At 49.8% G+C, this 16,780-nt stretch overlaps 1 protein-coding gene across 2 annotated transcripts in view; it reads right to left on the bottom strand.

Annotated features, from left to right (window-relative positions):
* The window catches only part of EZH1 (enhancer of zeste 1 polycomb repressive complex 2 subunit), a 124,976-nt gene extending 120,971 nt beyond the window's left edge, over positions 1-4,005 (bottom strand). Inside the window, exon 1 of one of the 2 annotated variants that reach the window (XM_073572310.1) lies at positions 3,314-4,005. The gene's annotated coding sequence lies outside the window, so the exon portion shown is untranslated. Of the gene's footprint in view, positions 1-94; positions 273-3,313 lie in introns of those variants that run through there. The other variant, XM_073572309.1, reaches the window with a different exon arrangement.
* Between the last annotated feature and the right edge of the window lie 12,775 nt (positions 4,006-16,780).

Genomic DNA, 16,780 nt, shown 5'->3' with positions numbered 1-16,780 from the left:
TATGTGTAGCAATCCAGATTAGTTCCCTATACTTAACATAAGGACGCACGGAGCTGCGTTTGCATCAGGTGCACCAACACATCACAGCACTTACTAAATCACAAAGGACATGAACAAAAAATGCCACAATACATGTTGACTACAACCGAGGAGGAGCCGGGGCCTGATCACAAGAGCTGACAATCTGAGGAAGCAGCAATGCTGAAGAACAGTCTACACTCCGTCACACAGGGGGAGAATGAGGCCCTCACTTCACAGGCAAAGACCTAGAACGATAACTGTGGAAAACGGATTTCTATTTAAAAAAAGAGCCGTTTAAAGAGCCAAAAGAGCCGGCTCTTTATGGTGAGCGGAGCCGAATGAGCCGGATCACCAAAAAGAGCCGAACTTCCCATCACTTGGAGGTTAGACCTGTGTGGCCAATCAGAAAGTTGAGCCTAGGAAATGGGTGGGATCATCCTAACTAATAGGCGGAGTTAGGAAGATCACAACAACTAGTAAGAGAATCTGGAAGTTTGCGTTCCACGACTCACTTCGAGGTTTTGCGCAGGAGAATTTGACAGCTGTTTTCTGCCATTTAAACAAGATGGCGATCGGTTTCCATAGTGATTACAAAAAATTACTATTCACCACAGTAAAGTATTACTCCCCCCCAATCAATGTGTGTTGCTGCAGAATTTTGACATTCTTGTCTCCCCCGCACAAAGAACCAGCAAGCATCAAGGGGTGGAGGGTGGAAACAACAGTATACAGGGTCGGACTGGGGTGTCTAGGGCCCACCAAGGGAATTAATTTTAGGGGCCCACCTACAGTAATGTACAACTCAACATTTAGGCTTTGAGACCGCAGAATTACACCATGGGTTCTTTTGCCGTATATCCCACGCCAAATCTGCATCATTTCAGCATCCTAATTCTACTAAAAGCTGCACCGTTGTTCATATGCTGCAGATCTTTCCGCACTACGATTCATTTAATCCTTTAGGGCCGCAGGCCTGTTTTCACCTTAATGCCCAGGCCATTTTTTCCAAATCTGACCTGTGTTACTTTGAAGTTAAAAAGTGACCCCATTTTGGAATCTACACCCCCAAGGATTGACGTAGGGGGTATAGTGATCACTTTGTCCTAACAAGAGTTCCATGGTAGATGCTACACAGCCCAGCCAATCGAAGCGTTCGTATCTGCAGGGGGGCTAAAATTCGCCCGGACCAGCCAGACAGTGTTGCTGCCTGCCGGTCTTAGCGGCGAAAGCCTCCCGGTACCCGTGCGATTAGCTGCCCCAATAGGCAGCACAGGTCCCCAATAGGCAGCATTGGTCCCTATAGGCAGCACAGGTTCCCAATAGGCAGCACAACTCCCCAATAGGCAGCACAGGTCCCCAAAAGGCAGCACAGGTCCCCAATAGGTAGCACACGTCCCCAATAGGCAGCACAGGTCCCCAATAGGCAGCATTGGTCCCCAATAGGCAGCATTGGTCCCAAATAGGGAGCAAAGGTCCCCAATAGGCAGCACAGGTCCCCAATAGGCAGCACAGGTCCCCAATAGGCAGCATTGTTCCCAATAGGCAGCATTGGTCCCCAATAGGCAGCATTGGTCCCAAATAGGGAGCACAGGTCCCGAATAGGCAGCACAGGTCCCAATAGGCAGCACAGGTCCCCAATAGGTAGCATTGTACCCAATAGGCAGCACAGGTCCCCAATAGGCAGCACAGGTCCCAATAGGCAGCACAGGTCCCCAATAGGCAGCATTGTTCCCTATAGGCAGCATTGGTCCCCAATAGGCAGCACAGGTCCCCAATAGGCAGCATTGTTCCCTATAGGCAGCATTGATCCCCAATAGGCAGCACAGGTCCCCAATAGACAGCACAGGTCCCTAGTAGGCAGCACAGGTCCCCAATAGGCAGCACAGGTCCCAATAGGCAGCACAGGTCCCCAATAGGCAGCATTATTCCCGATAGGCAGCATTGTTCCCAATAGGCAGCATTGTACCCCAATAGGCAGCACAGGTCCCCAATAGGCAGCACAGGTCCCAATAGGCAGCACAGGTCCCCAATAGGCAGCACAGGTCCCCAATAGGCAGCACAGGTCCCAATAGGCAGCACAGGTCCCCAATAGGCAGCATTGTTCCCTATAGGCAGCATTGGTCCCCAATAGGCAGCACAGGTTCCCAATAGGCAGCACAGGTCCCTAGTAGGCAGCACAGGTCCCCAATAGGCAGGCACAGGTCCCTAGTAGGCAGCACAGGTCCCTAATAGGCAGCACAGGTCCCCAAAAGGCAGGCACAGGTCCCTAGTAGGCAGCACAGGTCCCCAATACGCAGCACATACAGACAGTAACTCACTGACCCGGCATTGGCTTGTGTACCAGATACCAGGGAGAACCCGCTGAATCCCACCCCTGGGCAGGGCCGGCTCCAGGTTTTTGAGGGCCCCGGGGCGAAAAAGTCTCAGTTGGCCCCCCCTTAACACATACCACGACTCATGCCATGTGACATCCGTGGTGACGGCCAAAAACGGACTTGTCTCCATGTGGATCACACGGACACGCATGTGATCCACACGGACACTCGCTCTGTGGCAAAACACGTTCATGTGATGGAGGCTACTGATTAGTAGTGTACGCATGAAAGAAAGAAGAGAGGGGAAATAAAGAACAGAGAAAGAAAGAGAAAGAATGGAAGGAAGAACAGAGAAAGATACAGAGAGAGAAAGAAAGAAAGAACATAGAAAGAACGAACAGAGAAAGAAAGAAAGAAAGAAAATAAAGAACAGAGAGAAAGAAAGGAAGAACACGGAGAAAGAAAAGAACAGAGAAAGAGAAAGAAAGGGGGTAAAGAAAGAAAGAACAGATAGAGAAAGAAAGAGGGGAAAGAAAGAACAGAGAGAAAGAAGAAAGAAAGAAAAAGAACAAAGAGAAAGAAAGAGTGGACAGAAAAAAAGAAAGAGAGAGAAAGAAAGAAAGAAAGAGAAAGAAAGAAAGAACGGAGAGAGAAAAAGAGTTGACAGAAAAAAAGAACAGGGAGAGAGAAAAAGAAGGAGGGGAAAGAAAGAACAGAGAGGTAGAGAGAAAAAGAAAGAGGGGAAAGAACAGAGAGGAAGAGGGGAAAGAAAGAACAGAGAAAGAGATAGAAAGAGAGGAAAGAGAGAACAGACAGAGAGAAAGAACAGAGACAGAAAGAAAGAAAGAGAACAGAGAGCGAAAGAACAGAGAGAAAGAAAAAAAAGATTAGAGAGAAAGAACAGAGAGAGAAAGAAACAGAGAAAGAAAAATTCTATAAAGATACTATAGCAGCCCAGCTCCCATTGTAGTTCCTACCTGAGCCTCCTGGTGCAGGACATATCATGATCCGCTCACATGGCCGACATCCCGATTCCAAGGCAATCTCGCTGTCCGCTGTCAGAGGAGGACACGGTGATGGATCTGAAGCATTCCCTGAAGTGCCTCCATGGTTCCGTCACAATCTCCTACTGAAATTACCTAATTTCTGGTCAGCTTCCAGCACATCACTTCCGGCAGAATGTTACGTGCAAGTTTTAAATTGCTCCTTGGGGGTCCGCTGTGTACTCCTGTGTCCCGCGGGGAAAGTAAGCTCCCGACTGGGGCAGTATCTCTCTCAAAATCGGGACTGTCTCGCTGGATCCGGGACAGTTGGGACTCGGGAGGTATAAATGCTCCCCACCATACACGCACGGCTCCGCTTTGTATGCCTCGTACACACACGGCTCCGCTCCGTACACCCCCGGCTCTGCTCCGCTCCATAAACACACGGCTCAGCTCCGTACACACACGGCTCCGTTCCGTACATCTCGTACACACACGGCTCTGCTCCATACACCTCGTACACACACGGCTTCGCTCCGTACACCTCGTACACACACGGCTCTGCTCCATACACCTCGTACACACACGGCTTCGCTCCGTACACCTCGTACACACGGCTCTGCTCCGTACACCTCGTACACACACGGCTCTGCTCCGTACAACTTGTAAACCCCTCGTGACCCCACCCAAGAACACACACGGCTCTGCTACATCCACCTTGTTAAACCCCTCCCTGACCCCACACAAGTACACACACAGCTCTGCTACATCCACCTTGTAAAACCCCTCCCTGACCTCACACAAGTACACACACGGCTCTGCTACATCCACCTTGTAAACCCCTCCTGACCCCACACTAGTACACACACGGCTCTGCTACATCCACCTTGTTAAACCCCTCCCTGACCCCACACAAGTACACACACGGCTCTGCTACATCCACCTTGTAAAACCCCTCCCTGACCCCACACAAGTACACACACGGCTCTGCTACATCCACCTTGTAAACCCCTCCTGACCCCACACAAGTACACACACGGCTCTGCTACATCCACCTTGTAAACCCCTCCTGACCCCACACAAGTACACACACGGCTCTGCTACATCCACCTTGTAAAACCCCTCCCTGACCCCACACAAGTACACACACGGCTCTGCTACATCCACCTTGTAAAACCCCTCCCTGACCCCACACAAGTACACACACGGCTCTGCTACATCCACCTTGTAAACCCCTCCTGACCCCACACAAGTACACACACGGCTCTGCTACATCCACCTTGTTAAACCCCTCCCTGACCCCACACAAGTACACACACGGCTCTGCTACATCCACCTTGTTAAACCCCTCCCTGACCCCAATGTCCCACACATAAACGTTACCTCATCCATCCAGACCAGCACCATAATGAAAAGCGGCCAGCACAGCAGAGTCCTGCAGCCACCCTGGTCATGTGACCCGACTCCTCCCCTCCTGTGACCTCATCACAGGTCCTGTGCTGGCACCGCACACAAGATTACAGCCGAAGGAAGCGATGATCATTGCTGGCTGTAAGGGGCTGCGTCACTGCGTGGGTCCCTCGCGGAGGGCGCAGGATGGGGGCAGTACATGGGGGGCGTGGCGGCAGCCGGCGGGTATCCCAGACAGCGTGAGTGGGCCCTCCCATCTCGCCAGGGCCACAGGACTTGCCAGGGTGCTGACGCCGGCCCTGCCCCTGGGTACGAGCGACCAGTGAGTGACAGTGACATTCGGGGGCGGGGCCCACCGAGGGATCCAACGGTACCTCGGTGGGCCAGTCCGAGCCTGACAGTATAATAATAATTATAATAATATGATTTATAGATCACGAACATATTCCACAGACCTTTATGATAATCAGTATGAATTATAGGGCTCTGAAAAAAAGTCACAAATGCCAAGGTGTCCTCTTAGGCCTACTGTGGCGCCCCCAGAAGTATGGTCGCCACAGTGGCTTTGCCTTCCTCCAGGGGAGGGTAAGGCCAGGCTTGGAGGCAATGATGGGTCTCTCTCGCAGTCAATCTATGCATGCAACACAGTTCCACTCCAGGCCAGCAGGGGGAACTCTGAACCAGATTTGAAGGGAGGAGTGCTCTTAGTCACAACAGGAGAATCGGCAAGGGAACTCCTTTAAATGAGCAACCCCTGGGGCAGAGGGCCAACCCCCAGGAGTAGGACCACAAGGCCCAAGGAACTGGCGAGCCAAGTATGTGGGAGGGCGACCGATCCTTCCTATGGTGATTGACGGCATCCCCATGAACGCTTTGCTGGACACTGGCTCCCAGGTGACCACTATGCCGTACATTCTTTACAAGAGGTATTGGGCTGATTCAGAGCTTACCCGTGGCCCAACTGATGAACTGACAGTAGTTGCTAGTAATGGTCAGTCTTTGCCGCAGATAGGATGTAAAGAAATTACTGTTAAAGTGGGTCGGGTAGAGCTAGAGTCTCAAAGTCTGATAGTTGTTGATATTGACCAATGTGAATGTAATCCCATGATGACTCTTGGTACAAATGTAATTGAAAACTGTCTGTCTGAGGTTATTGTCTTGTTGCAACAGGTGGCTGAGACTGCTGGTTCCGGAGAACAACGAGTCCTGCAGAAGGAGATCAGAGCCCTGATGCAAAGACAACGGTAGAACTCTCTGGCGGAGAAATTGGCAGCGTCAGAGTGAGTGATCCCTTCCTCATTGCAATACCCCCCAGATGTGAAATGTTGGTTTGGTGTCGTGCAGCTATAGGTCTTAGAGGGAGAGATTACCAGGCATTGGTAGAACCAGTAAACTCCGATAGCAGGCCCACTGTCCTGACAGCCAGAGGGGTGGTTGATGTACGAAAGGGGAGAGTACCTGTACCCCTTTTGAATTGTGGGGAGGAGGAGGTCATGATACCTCGGTACGCCACAGTTGCTAAGCTGCTCACTGTCAATAACAACTCTTTGCAGGCAGCAGAGCCCTTGGTCTCATCTGATCAAGTGGAGGACACTGGCTCTGTGAATAAGATGGAGGAGTGATGCCAGCAACTGCAGGTGGGAACTGACTCGACGCCCTCCTACCAGAAAAATGGGGTTTACAGAGTGACACAAGAGTATGAGCGGGTATTCAGCAAACACCCACTAGATTTTGGGCAGGCAAAAGGGGTTCAACATCATATCCCCACTGGAGACCATCCACCCATAAAGGAGAGGTGCCGACCTATACCCCCAACACATTACCTATGTGCTAAGAGTATGTTGAGGGAGATGAAGGAAGCAGGCGTTATCAGAGACAGTTGTAGCCCATGGGCAGCTCCCATAGTTTTTGTAAAGAAAAAGGATGGTACCATGAGAATGTGTGTTGATTACAGGAAAATTAACAGCATTACACATAAAGACGCCTACCCACTACCTAGAACTGAGGAATCATTAACTGCACTTAAAACTGCTAACTACTTTTCCACCTTAGATCTCACTAGTGGGTATTGGCAGGTTCCTGTGGCAGAGGCAGACAAGGAGAAAACCGCATTTACCACTCCAATGGGTCTCTGTGAGTTCAATTATATGCCATTCGGGCTCTGCACAGCCCCAGGAACATTTCCAACGGCTGATGGAGTGTTGCCTGGGACACATGAACTTTAAGACGATCCTGTTGTACCTGGATGATGTCATTGTTTTCTCCAAAACCTATGAAGATCATCTGGAACACCTGGCTGAAGTGTTTGAAGCTTTGTCCAATTTCGGCCTGAAGGTGAAGCCCTCCAAGTGCCACCTCCTGAAGCCCAAGGTGCAGTATCTCGGTCATGTGGTCAGTGCAGAAGGTGTGGCACCAGATCCTGATAAGGTCACAGTCATCTGGGACTGGCCGACGCCCAGCAACCTTCATGAAGTACGCCAATTCCTTGGACTGGTAGGCTACTACCAAAGATTCATCAAAGGCTTTACTGAAATAGCCACCCCTATGCAAAATCTTCTGGTGGGGCAGTCCAAGAAGACCAAACAGAAAAATTCCACCTTTGAATGGACTGAAGAGTTGGAAAGGTCCTTCACCAGATTGAAGATGGCTCTCACAGGAGATGAAGTTCTGGCCTACCCAGATTATGACAAACCCTTTGTGCTGTACACTGATGCCAGCAACGTGGGACTAGGAGCAGTACTGTCGCAGGTACAGAATGGGAAAGAAAGAGTGATCTCCTACGCGAGCAGGAAGCTGCGCCCCACTGAAAGGAACCCTGACAACTACAGTTCTTTCAAGCTGGAGTTCCTTGCCATAGTCTGGGCTGTCGCCGAAAGGTTCAAACATTACCTAGCCTCCGCCAAGTTCACTATCTTCACGGACAACAACCCATTAACGCACTTGGACACTGCAAAACTAGGTGCACTGGAACAGCGATGGATGGCTCGGCTATCTAACTATGGGTTTACCATCAAGTACCAGGCAGGGCACAAGAATGCCAATGCTGATGTGCTGTCCAGAATGCCTAACCTACCAGATGCAGGAGAAGACCCTGAGGCTCTTGAAGAAATAGAGTTACCTCCCTTCCACAGGCCACTTGTGGCCCAGCGTGCTCAAGGATTGAGAAACAGACCGTCTGGCTTGAAGAAGGTCACCCTGAATCCATTGCCACATCATGACTGGGCAGAAACGCAAGATAGTGACCCTGCAGTCCGTCTGGTGAAGGAGCTACTGTCACAAGCTGACTCACGCCCAGAGTCGGATGCTCCTGAAGAAACCCAGCAGTTGTGGAAGGAGAGAGGCCGGCTGTTCATCTATGAAGGAAAACTGTGTCGGAGGAGTATCAATGCCCGTACTCATGAGCTGGTCTGGCAGGTGGTAGTCCCAAAGAGAGAGACATCAATTGTCCTAGAGGCATACCACAATGGAGCTGGACACTTTAGATGGAAGAAGTTGGAAGCATTGCTCTGGGAGAGGTTCTACTGGGCTGGTATGAGGAAAGCCATTGAGAGGTGGTGCCGGGAGTGTGGACAATGTAACCTGCGCAGAAAGGATCGAAACAGCCAGAGAGCTCCTCTACAGCCAGTCATCACCAAACAGCCCCTTGAGTTGGTAGCCCTGGACCATGTGAAGCTGGTTCCAAGCTGGTCCGGCTACATCTATGCTCTTACCATTGTGGACCACTGCTCAAGATTCCTGGTAGTTGTGCCTGTCAAAGATCAGACAGCCAGGACAGCAGCCAGAGCATTCCAACAGCACTTCTGTAGACCACATGGATATCCTGAAAGAGTGCTTACATATCAAGGTCCAGCTTCCGAGGCAGAAGTGTTCTAGGAATTCTGTAACTTGTATGGTTGTAAGAAGATTTGGACAACACCGTACCACCCACAGACCAATGGCATGTGTGAGAAGATGAACCAGGTAGTGATTGACCTACTGAAGATTTTGCCCTTGGAGGAGAGGAATCTGTGGCCAGAGAAGTTGCCAGATCTGGTGGACCTCTACAACCATACTCCAGTGAATTCCACCAACTGTATCCCAACCTACTTAATGAGAGCAAGACCTGATAAACTGCCTATCGATTTTGACATGGCAGTCCTTACGCCCGAAGTAACGTCACCAGATGCTGACTGGGATACAGAAAGACAACAACAGAAGAGTTCAAGAATGCGTGGAAAAGAGTCTAGCCCAGGCAAGACAAAAGCAGGAAAAGCTTTACAATCAAAATGCACCTGCCGTTCCTTTGTCGCCGGGAGAACAGGTCTTAAAAAGGAAGAGAAGATTGCACATATTGGATGATCAATGGGAAGCTGAACCTTATACCGTTCTGCCTTCAAACTTTGATAATACCAAGGTATGCCTTTATAGCAAAGATGGAGGAGAAACCTCAGCAGCAATATCAAGAGATCACCTGAAACTATGTCCTGACCTGCTGAAGGAAAGAGTGGAAGAACCGGATAACATGCAACCCATAGAGGAAGAAGAGAAGGTCAGCACAATACTTGGGGAATTCCCTGCGAATTGGACTAAAGTAAATGATGCTATAGTGGTGCCGGTGTTGACATTTCCCCAATTGGTAGCACAGGAAGATGTGACTCAAGGAAATCCTGAGGATCAGGAAAATCAGGCAGCAGATGCCACACCAGCAGTGGAGCCAGAGAACCCTCGCCCTACCAGTGGTGAACCTGTTATGCCCCTGGTGAGTCTAAGAGTTCACAGACAATCTAGGATCCCTGTGCCATGCAGAACCCCCAGTAGTGTAACCAGTACATTACCCACTACACCAGTATTACGCAGGTCTACCCGCATTACACAAGGGATACCACCCATCAGATATCGTATATAGATAAATGTAAATGTTGAAATTCTATGTGTATATATGTAACTGTTTTTCAAGTTTTGTGCCTACAGGTAACCTAAGAGTTTCCTTTAGATTTGCCAGTTTTGTTTTATGGACATTGTACCACAGGACTTGTGTGGTCACCAATCTGTATATATTTCACCATTTGCCCAGGAATGGACCATGGTCATTGATGCTGGACTTATCATCATAGGACCATTTTTGAAGCACTTGGTTTTTGTAACTTTTTCTTTTTTTAACTCTTGTACAATTATTATTGTTTAACTGTTTATATGTTTTATGTTTTTGTTCAGCCCAGGAGTGCTGACTTGCACTCAGGGGGAGTGTGGTGCCCCCAGGGGTATGGTCGCTACAGTGGCTTTGCCTTCCTCCAGGGGAGAGTAATGCCAGGCTTGGAGGCAATGATGGGTCTCTCTCGCAGTCAATCTATGCATGCAACACAGTTCCACTCCAGGCCAGCAGGGGGAACTGTTATGATGAGTCACCGAAGGAGGAAAAAACAAAATACCAGCTAAGTCCAGAAAAACCAGAGAGGTTGGCAGCTATCGGATTGCACACCCCTGGACCTATCCACAACAACTAGCAGTAGCCGTGGGGGGTTCCTACGGTGCCCTAGACCCCTCAATCGCAGCCGGAGAACTACATAGCCTAAAGACAGAAAGAGGAAAAACTAAACTGCCCCAGAGCAGACCCCAAAGCAATAGGCAGCACCCAACATATAATGACGGTGAAGCAAGATGAAAACACAAACACAGATAGAAAGATAGGTTGAGCAAATGATGGGGCCCAAGCTAACTACATAGGACAGGATAGGAAAGCTGCTGTCTGCCATCCGCAAAAACCCTATCAAAATGAGCCAACCGACTGATAGGAAAAACAGGCCCTGAAGTCGCTAGGCTTCAAAAGACTATATCAGCACTCAGGTATATTCTGAAGACAGAGCAAAAGATCAACAGATCAGAGACAAAAATGGAATTCAGCTCACCCCCGGCCGGGGATGGCAGAACTCCCAAAAAACAAGGCAAAACAAAAACAAAACTGAAGAGTACAAAGCAGAGCAGAAAAACTTAGCTTTGAGATGCAGGAATCAGACTGGTCTCCAAGAATCCAGCAGGAAAATCACCAGCCAGGAAGAAGGGCGTCGGCAGCTTTATATCCAGTCCTCAATTCCAGCCACCCAGTCATCATCTAGCTGCCCAGGTGTTTGGTAATCAGCCTCACTACCTTCCTTCACCAGAGGAGGGAGTTCATCAGACCTCAATGGTGAAGGGAAAAATGAACTCACAACAGGGAACTCTGAACCGGATTTGAAGGGAGGAGTGCTCTCTGAGGGCCAAGAGGAAGGAGTGGTCAGTTAGTCTGCGGAGGGTGAAGTGTGCAGACGTGCGGAAGGAGCTGAGAGGACGAGCTCGTCTCTGGAGAGAGCGCATGAACTGGAGCCTGGTCTCCACGGTTGTACGGATACTAACGGTCCTGCAACAGACACCAGAGGAGTAGAAGGCTGTAAATGCCCTACTCCCATCTAAGACTTGAGGGCACAACAGCAGCTTGGATAGTGAGCCGGGACTCAGGAGAGATGAGTCCCTGAGATAGGCTACAGTTGTCTGCCGTGCAAGTGAGGTTCTTGAGAACATCTGTCCGGAGGAACTCCAGTGTAACTCAGTACTGGGAGTACTTCATTTGAATAAGCGCTAGTAAGGAGACTGCACAACCCATCTGCTGAGAGAGAATCCCTGAATTGCTTCCAGGCTAGCCTGCTCCAATACCACCTGTAATCAGGACCCTGGACTGCAGTTACCAAGTAAAGGTACAGAAATTGCACCCCACTGTGTCTTGTCTGCTTCCTACCTTTCCGGCACCGCTACATCCCCGTGCCGACCACATCTATACTGCCCTGGGACTATAGCTTCACCTGTTGGGAGCTTTTACATCTTTGCTGCACCATACCATCAGTCCCAGCGGATCTGCATGCAGCGTCGGCTTAAAACCTCCCTTGCCGAGCACCTCAGGTGGCGTCACAAACTATTCATCTAACTACATTCCACCATTCACATCTTCCTATTACTTGGGCGCCCAGGGCCACGGTCCGGGTCACCGCTGCTGTGACACATCCCACTGATACCGGCCCTGTACCGAGTACCCCACAGCCCTGGGAGGGCGACCCACTACCCCATGTCAGATGTGACAAGGGTACCAGCGAATAGTCTGATCTACAAAAAACATGAGATCCGGGGCGATGCATATCCCACATGGAATGGGCTTCTGTAATCTCGTCCGCATGCAGAAAAGATGAGCTCTAGAAATAAGTAGCCGACTCTCCTATCAGCATAACAGCAAAGGATGGGGAACGCTCCTTGTACCAATCTGCTGCACAACATCCGTTGTAGAAATCACAATGTTAGCCTCAAACATTTTCACCGCAAAAATCTGTTGGCTTTTATGGTAACGTGATCGTTCAAAACAGCATGTTGTTATCTGACGCAAATGACGATAAGAAGTACCCTTTAATTTCAAGGGAACCTGTTCCATTAAACAAGTAAACAAGCAGTCTGATCTCTAGATAATAGGTAACTGAACAGCAGAGTCTCAGTCCGGTCCTCAGAGAACAGAGAACCCCTAATGGGCTCCTGTGCAGGAGTAATTATCAGGGCCGGACTGAGACCAAAAAGCAGCCCTGGCACAAAAAAAAATTCACCAGCCCACATACAATGAATGTCCTCACCCAAATCATAGAACACTGACAGGTTGTGCCAACTTTTACTTTAGCTCATACACACACGTATCACACAGCTCACACAAGTAGCTCACACACACAAGTAGCTCACACACACATAGCTCACACGTATCACACACACAAAGCTCACACGTATCACACACAGCTAACACGTATCACAGCTCACACACACAAGTAGCTCACACAGCTCACGCTGACACACACGTATCACACAGCTTACACACACACACACAAGTAGCTCACACACGTATCTCACTCATGTATCACACAGCTCACACACACAGTTCACACACAGCTCACGCTCACACACAGCTCACACACAGCTCACGCTCACACAGATCATACACAGTTCACACACAGCTCACGCTCACACACACAGCTCACACGTATCACACACGCATGTATCACACAGCTCAAACAGCTCATGCTCACACACAGGTATCACACAGCTCATACACACAAAAAGTAGCTCATACACACGTATCACACAGCTCACACACAGTTCACTCACAGCTCACACTCACACACACAGCTCACACGTATCACACACGCATGTATTACACAGCTCACACACACACACACACAAGTAGCTCACACACACATATCACACACATGTATCACATAGCTCACACACACAGTTCACACACAGCTCACGCTCACACGTATCACACACATGTATCACACAGCTCACGCTCACACACGTATCACACAGCTCACACACACACACACAAGTAGCTCACACACACTTATCACACAGCTCACACGTATAACAGCTCACACGTATCACAGCTCACACACACAAGTAGCTCACACAGCTCACACACACATATCACTCAGCTTACACACACACACAAGTAGCTCACACACACGTATCTCACTCACGTATCACACAGCTCACACACGCAGTTCACACACAGCTCACGCTCACACACAGCTCACACTCAGCTCACACAGGTCACACAGCTCACACACACGTATCACACAGCTCACACATACACACAAGTAGCTCACACACACGTATCTCACACACGTATCACACAGCTCATGCTCACACACACAGCTCACACGTATCACACACGCATGTATCACACAGCTCACACACAGCTCACGCTCACACACACGTATCACACAGCCCACACACACACACAAATAGCTCACACACACGTATCACACAGCTCACACAAGTAGCTCACACACAAGTAGCTCACACACACAAAGCTCATACGTATCACACACACAGCTCACATATATCACACACACAGCTCACACGTATCACACACACACAGCTAACACGTATCTCAAACGTATCACAGCTCACACGTATCACAGCTCACACACACAAGTAGCTCACGCTCACACACACGTATCACACAGATCATACACACAAGTAGCTCACAGTCATGTATCTCACACACGTATCACACGGCTCACACACACAGTTCACACAGCTCACGCTCACACACCCAGCTCACACGTATCACACACGCATGTATCACACAGCTCACGCTCACACACAGGTATCACACAGCTCACACACACAAGTAGCTCACACACACATATCGCACAGCTCACACACACAGCTCACACGTATCACACACGCATGTATCACACAGTTCACACACACACGTATCACAGCTCACACACACATGTAGCTCACACACACATATCGCACAGCTCACACACACAGTTCACACACAGCTCATGCTCATACACACATCTCACACGTATCACACACATGTATCACACATGTAAGGTAGCGCTGTCATTCGTGTAGGGGATACTCGCTTGACAGCCAATAAATCACATCCGGCACAGGTTTTCCACAAAAACAATCACAGTCCATGCGGTTTATTTAGGCATTATAAACCATGACCAGCAACACAAAGTTCATATCAACAGCATAGCGTCCAAGACAGCGCTTCACTCTGTTATCCCTGTGGTCACACAGGTTATGCCATATGCAGGCTCTCTTAGCCTCACAGTTATATCCCTTCTCCGGGTTTACCTCATGGCTGCTTCTCCATACTGCAGACGTCCATTCCCTCCAGGGAACGGTCAGGCACGTGCAGCCATTAACACAGCGTTCACTTGCTGTCAGGAAGACAGCCCCATCTCTCTCAGACAGGACCTTTCAAAATGGACCAACCGGGTCCCTGCATTCACTCATGTGACCTACCCTGGCCACCTTATATGGTCCGTAGCCACACCCACTGGGTCACATGGCTATGACCTCATCACAGGTCCTTCAACCACTCATACACACTTTACAATAGCGTTCTTAAACACACCTCTGGGTGGGTTTGTAGGTAACTGGTCCTGCCCGTCTCACCAGCTACCTGGAGACTTCTCCCTGACACATTGGAGCGAAAGATCAGCTCTGCTGATCAGCACATAAGCAAGCCTCCATCCCAAGGCCACCCACCTTGAGATACATAACGATCCTTTAGCACCCTGCTCCTGTTACCACTCTGGACAAGGCTATCCATTCGTCCTGGGACACCCCACACAGCGCCCCCTAGTGGACACAGTGGTCACTACACCACACACAGCTCACGCTCACACACACGTATCACACAGCTCACAGCTCACGGTCACACACACATGTATCACACAGCTCGCACACAGCTCACGCTCACATACACAGCTCACAAGTATCACACACGCATGTATCACACAGCTCACACACAGCTCACGCTCACACACACGTATCACACAGCTCACACACATACGCACAAGTAGCTCACACACATATCACACACACGTATCACACAGCTCATAAACACAGTTCACACAGCTCACGCTCACACACAGCTCACACGTATCACACACGCATGTATCACACAGCTCACAGCTCATGATCACACACAAACAGCTCACATACACATATGTATCACACAACTCACACACTCAAGTAGCTCACACAGCTCACACTCACACACAGCTCACGCTCACACACAGCTCACGCTCACACACAGCTCACACACACACAGCTCACACGCATGTATCACAGCTCACACACACAAGTAGCTCACACACGTATCTCACACAGCTCACACGTATCACACAGCACACACGCATGTATCACACACACAAGTAGCTCACACACGCATGCATCACACAGCTTACACACACACAGCTCACGTTCACACACACGCATGTATCACACACCTCACACGCAAGTAGCTCTCACACGTATCACACAGCTGACACACAAGTAGCTCACGCTCACACACAAGTATATCACACATACATGTATCACATACGTATCTCACACACACGTATCACACAGCTCACATACACAGCTCACAATCACACGCAGCTCACACACGTATGTATCACACAGCTCTCACACACACAGCTCACACACACAAGTAGCTCACACGCATGTATAACACAGCTCACACATGCATGTATCACACACGCATGTATCACACAGCTCACACACACAGCTCACGCTCACACGTATCGCACAGCTCACACACGTATCACACATACACACAGCCACACACATACATACACACAACCACACACATACACACAGCCACACACACACATACACACATACACACAGCCACACACATACATACACAGCCTCACACAACCTAACACATGCACACAGCCTAACACACACTCTCCTCTGTGGTGCAGAGGAAGCTGGTATCCACCTGCAGCTCTTCAGCTTCTCCTACACACAGCAGTTCTGTCCCTGCACATTCCCCGGTCTCTCCTCTCTACCGGGATGCTAGCAGATGAGAGCAGGCGAAGCTGTCACCTGCTGACAGGAGCTTATCTCTCCCTGGGATCAGCCTCCTATGCTGACCTTATTCTGATTTCATCTTGATTGCTGCACTGGCTCTCCCTCAGAGCGAGCTGTACAGGACAACAACAGCCATAGCGACGCCCCTGGAGGAGAGCAGAGAGGTGTCGTGTGTGCGCCCAGGCGGCCCTTTCAAATTTCTGACCTGCGCCCTGTGTGTGCGCACTCTCCTGCTTGCCCGCACTGAAGAGGGCCGCGGCCGCGCTCACACACTGAGGCAGGCCGCTGCGGCCCTTATCAGCGCACAGGAGCTCGAGCGCACACAGGTCAGAAGATTTAAAGGGCCAGCGGCCCATTTTGTAGTTCAGAGCCGCCGGACCACCGGGAATCTGCCCGGTTCGCCAGATTAAATCCGGGCCTGGTAATTATTGTGTATTTTGGCCAAAATATTAACTAACACCTCACATATTTTATGTGTTTTTTGCACATTTTTTCAGGGTGCAGTTGGGCCCGTTTGGTCTTGTAAACTGTGGTGTCTGTTCACATAGGATGCATTTGGATAGCGCTAGACAGCCCACCTAATCTAATAGAAGAGCATCACTAATAGGCTGTTAACCTGGATGCTGGGCATTAGGGCAGTGCAGGGACAGGCTCAGGTTC

This window comes from Dendrobates tinctorius, unplaced genomic scaffold (genome assembly GCF_039654945.1).
Source record: "Dendrobates tinctorius isolate UK_male_01 unplaced genomic scaffold, ASM3965494v1 ptg000032l, whole genome shotgun sequence".
Taxonomy (NCBI): Eukaryota; Metazoa; Chordata; class Amphibia; order Anura; family Dendrobatidae; genus Dendrobates; species Dendrobates tinctorius.
The sequence above is the reverse complement of the archived record's forward strand: the minus strand, read 5'-3'. Positions and strand labels throughout refer to the sequence as shown.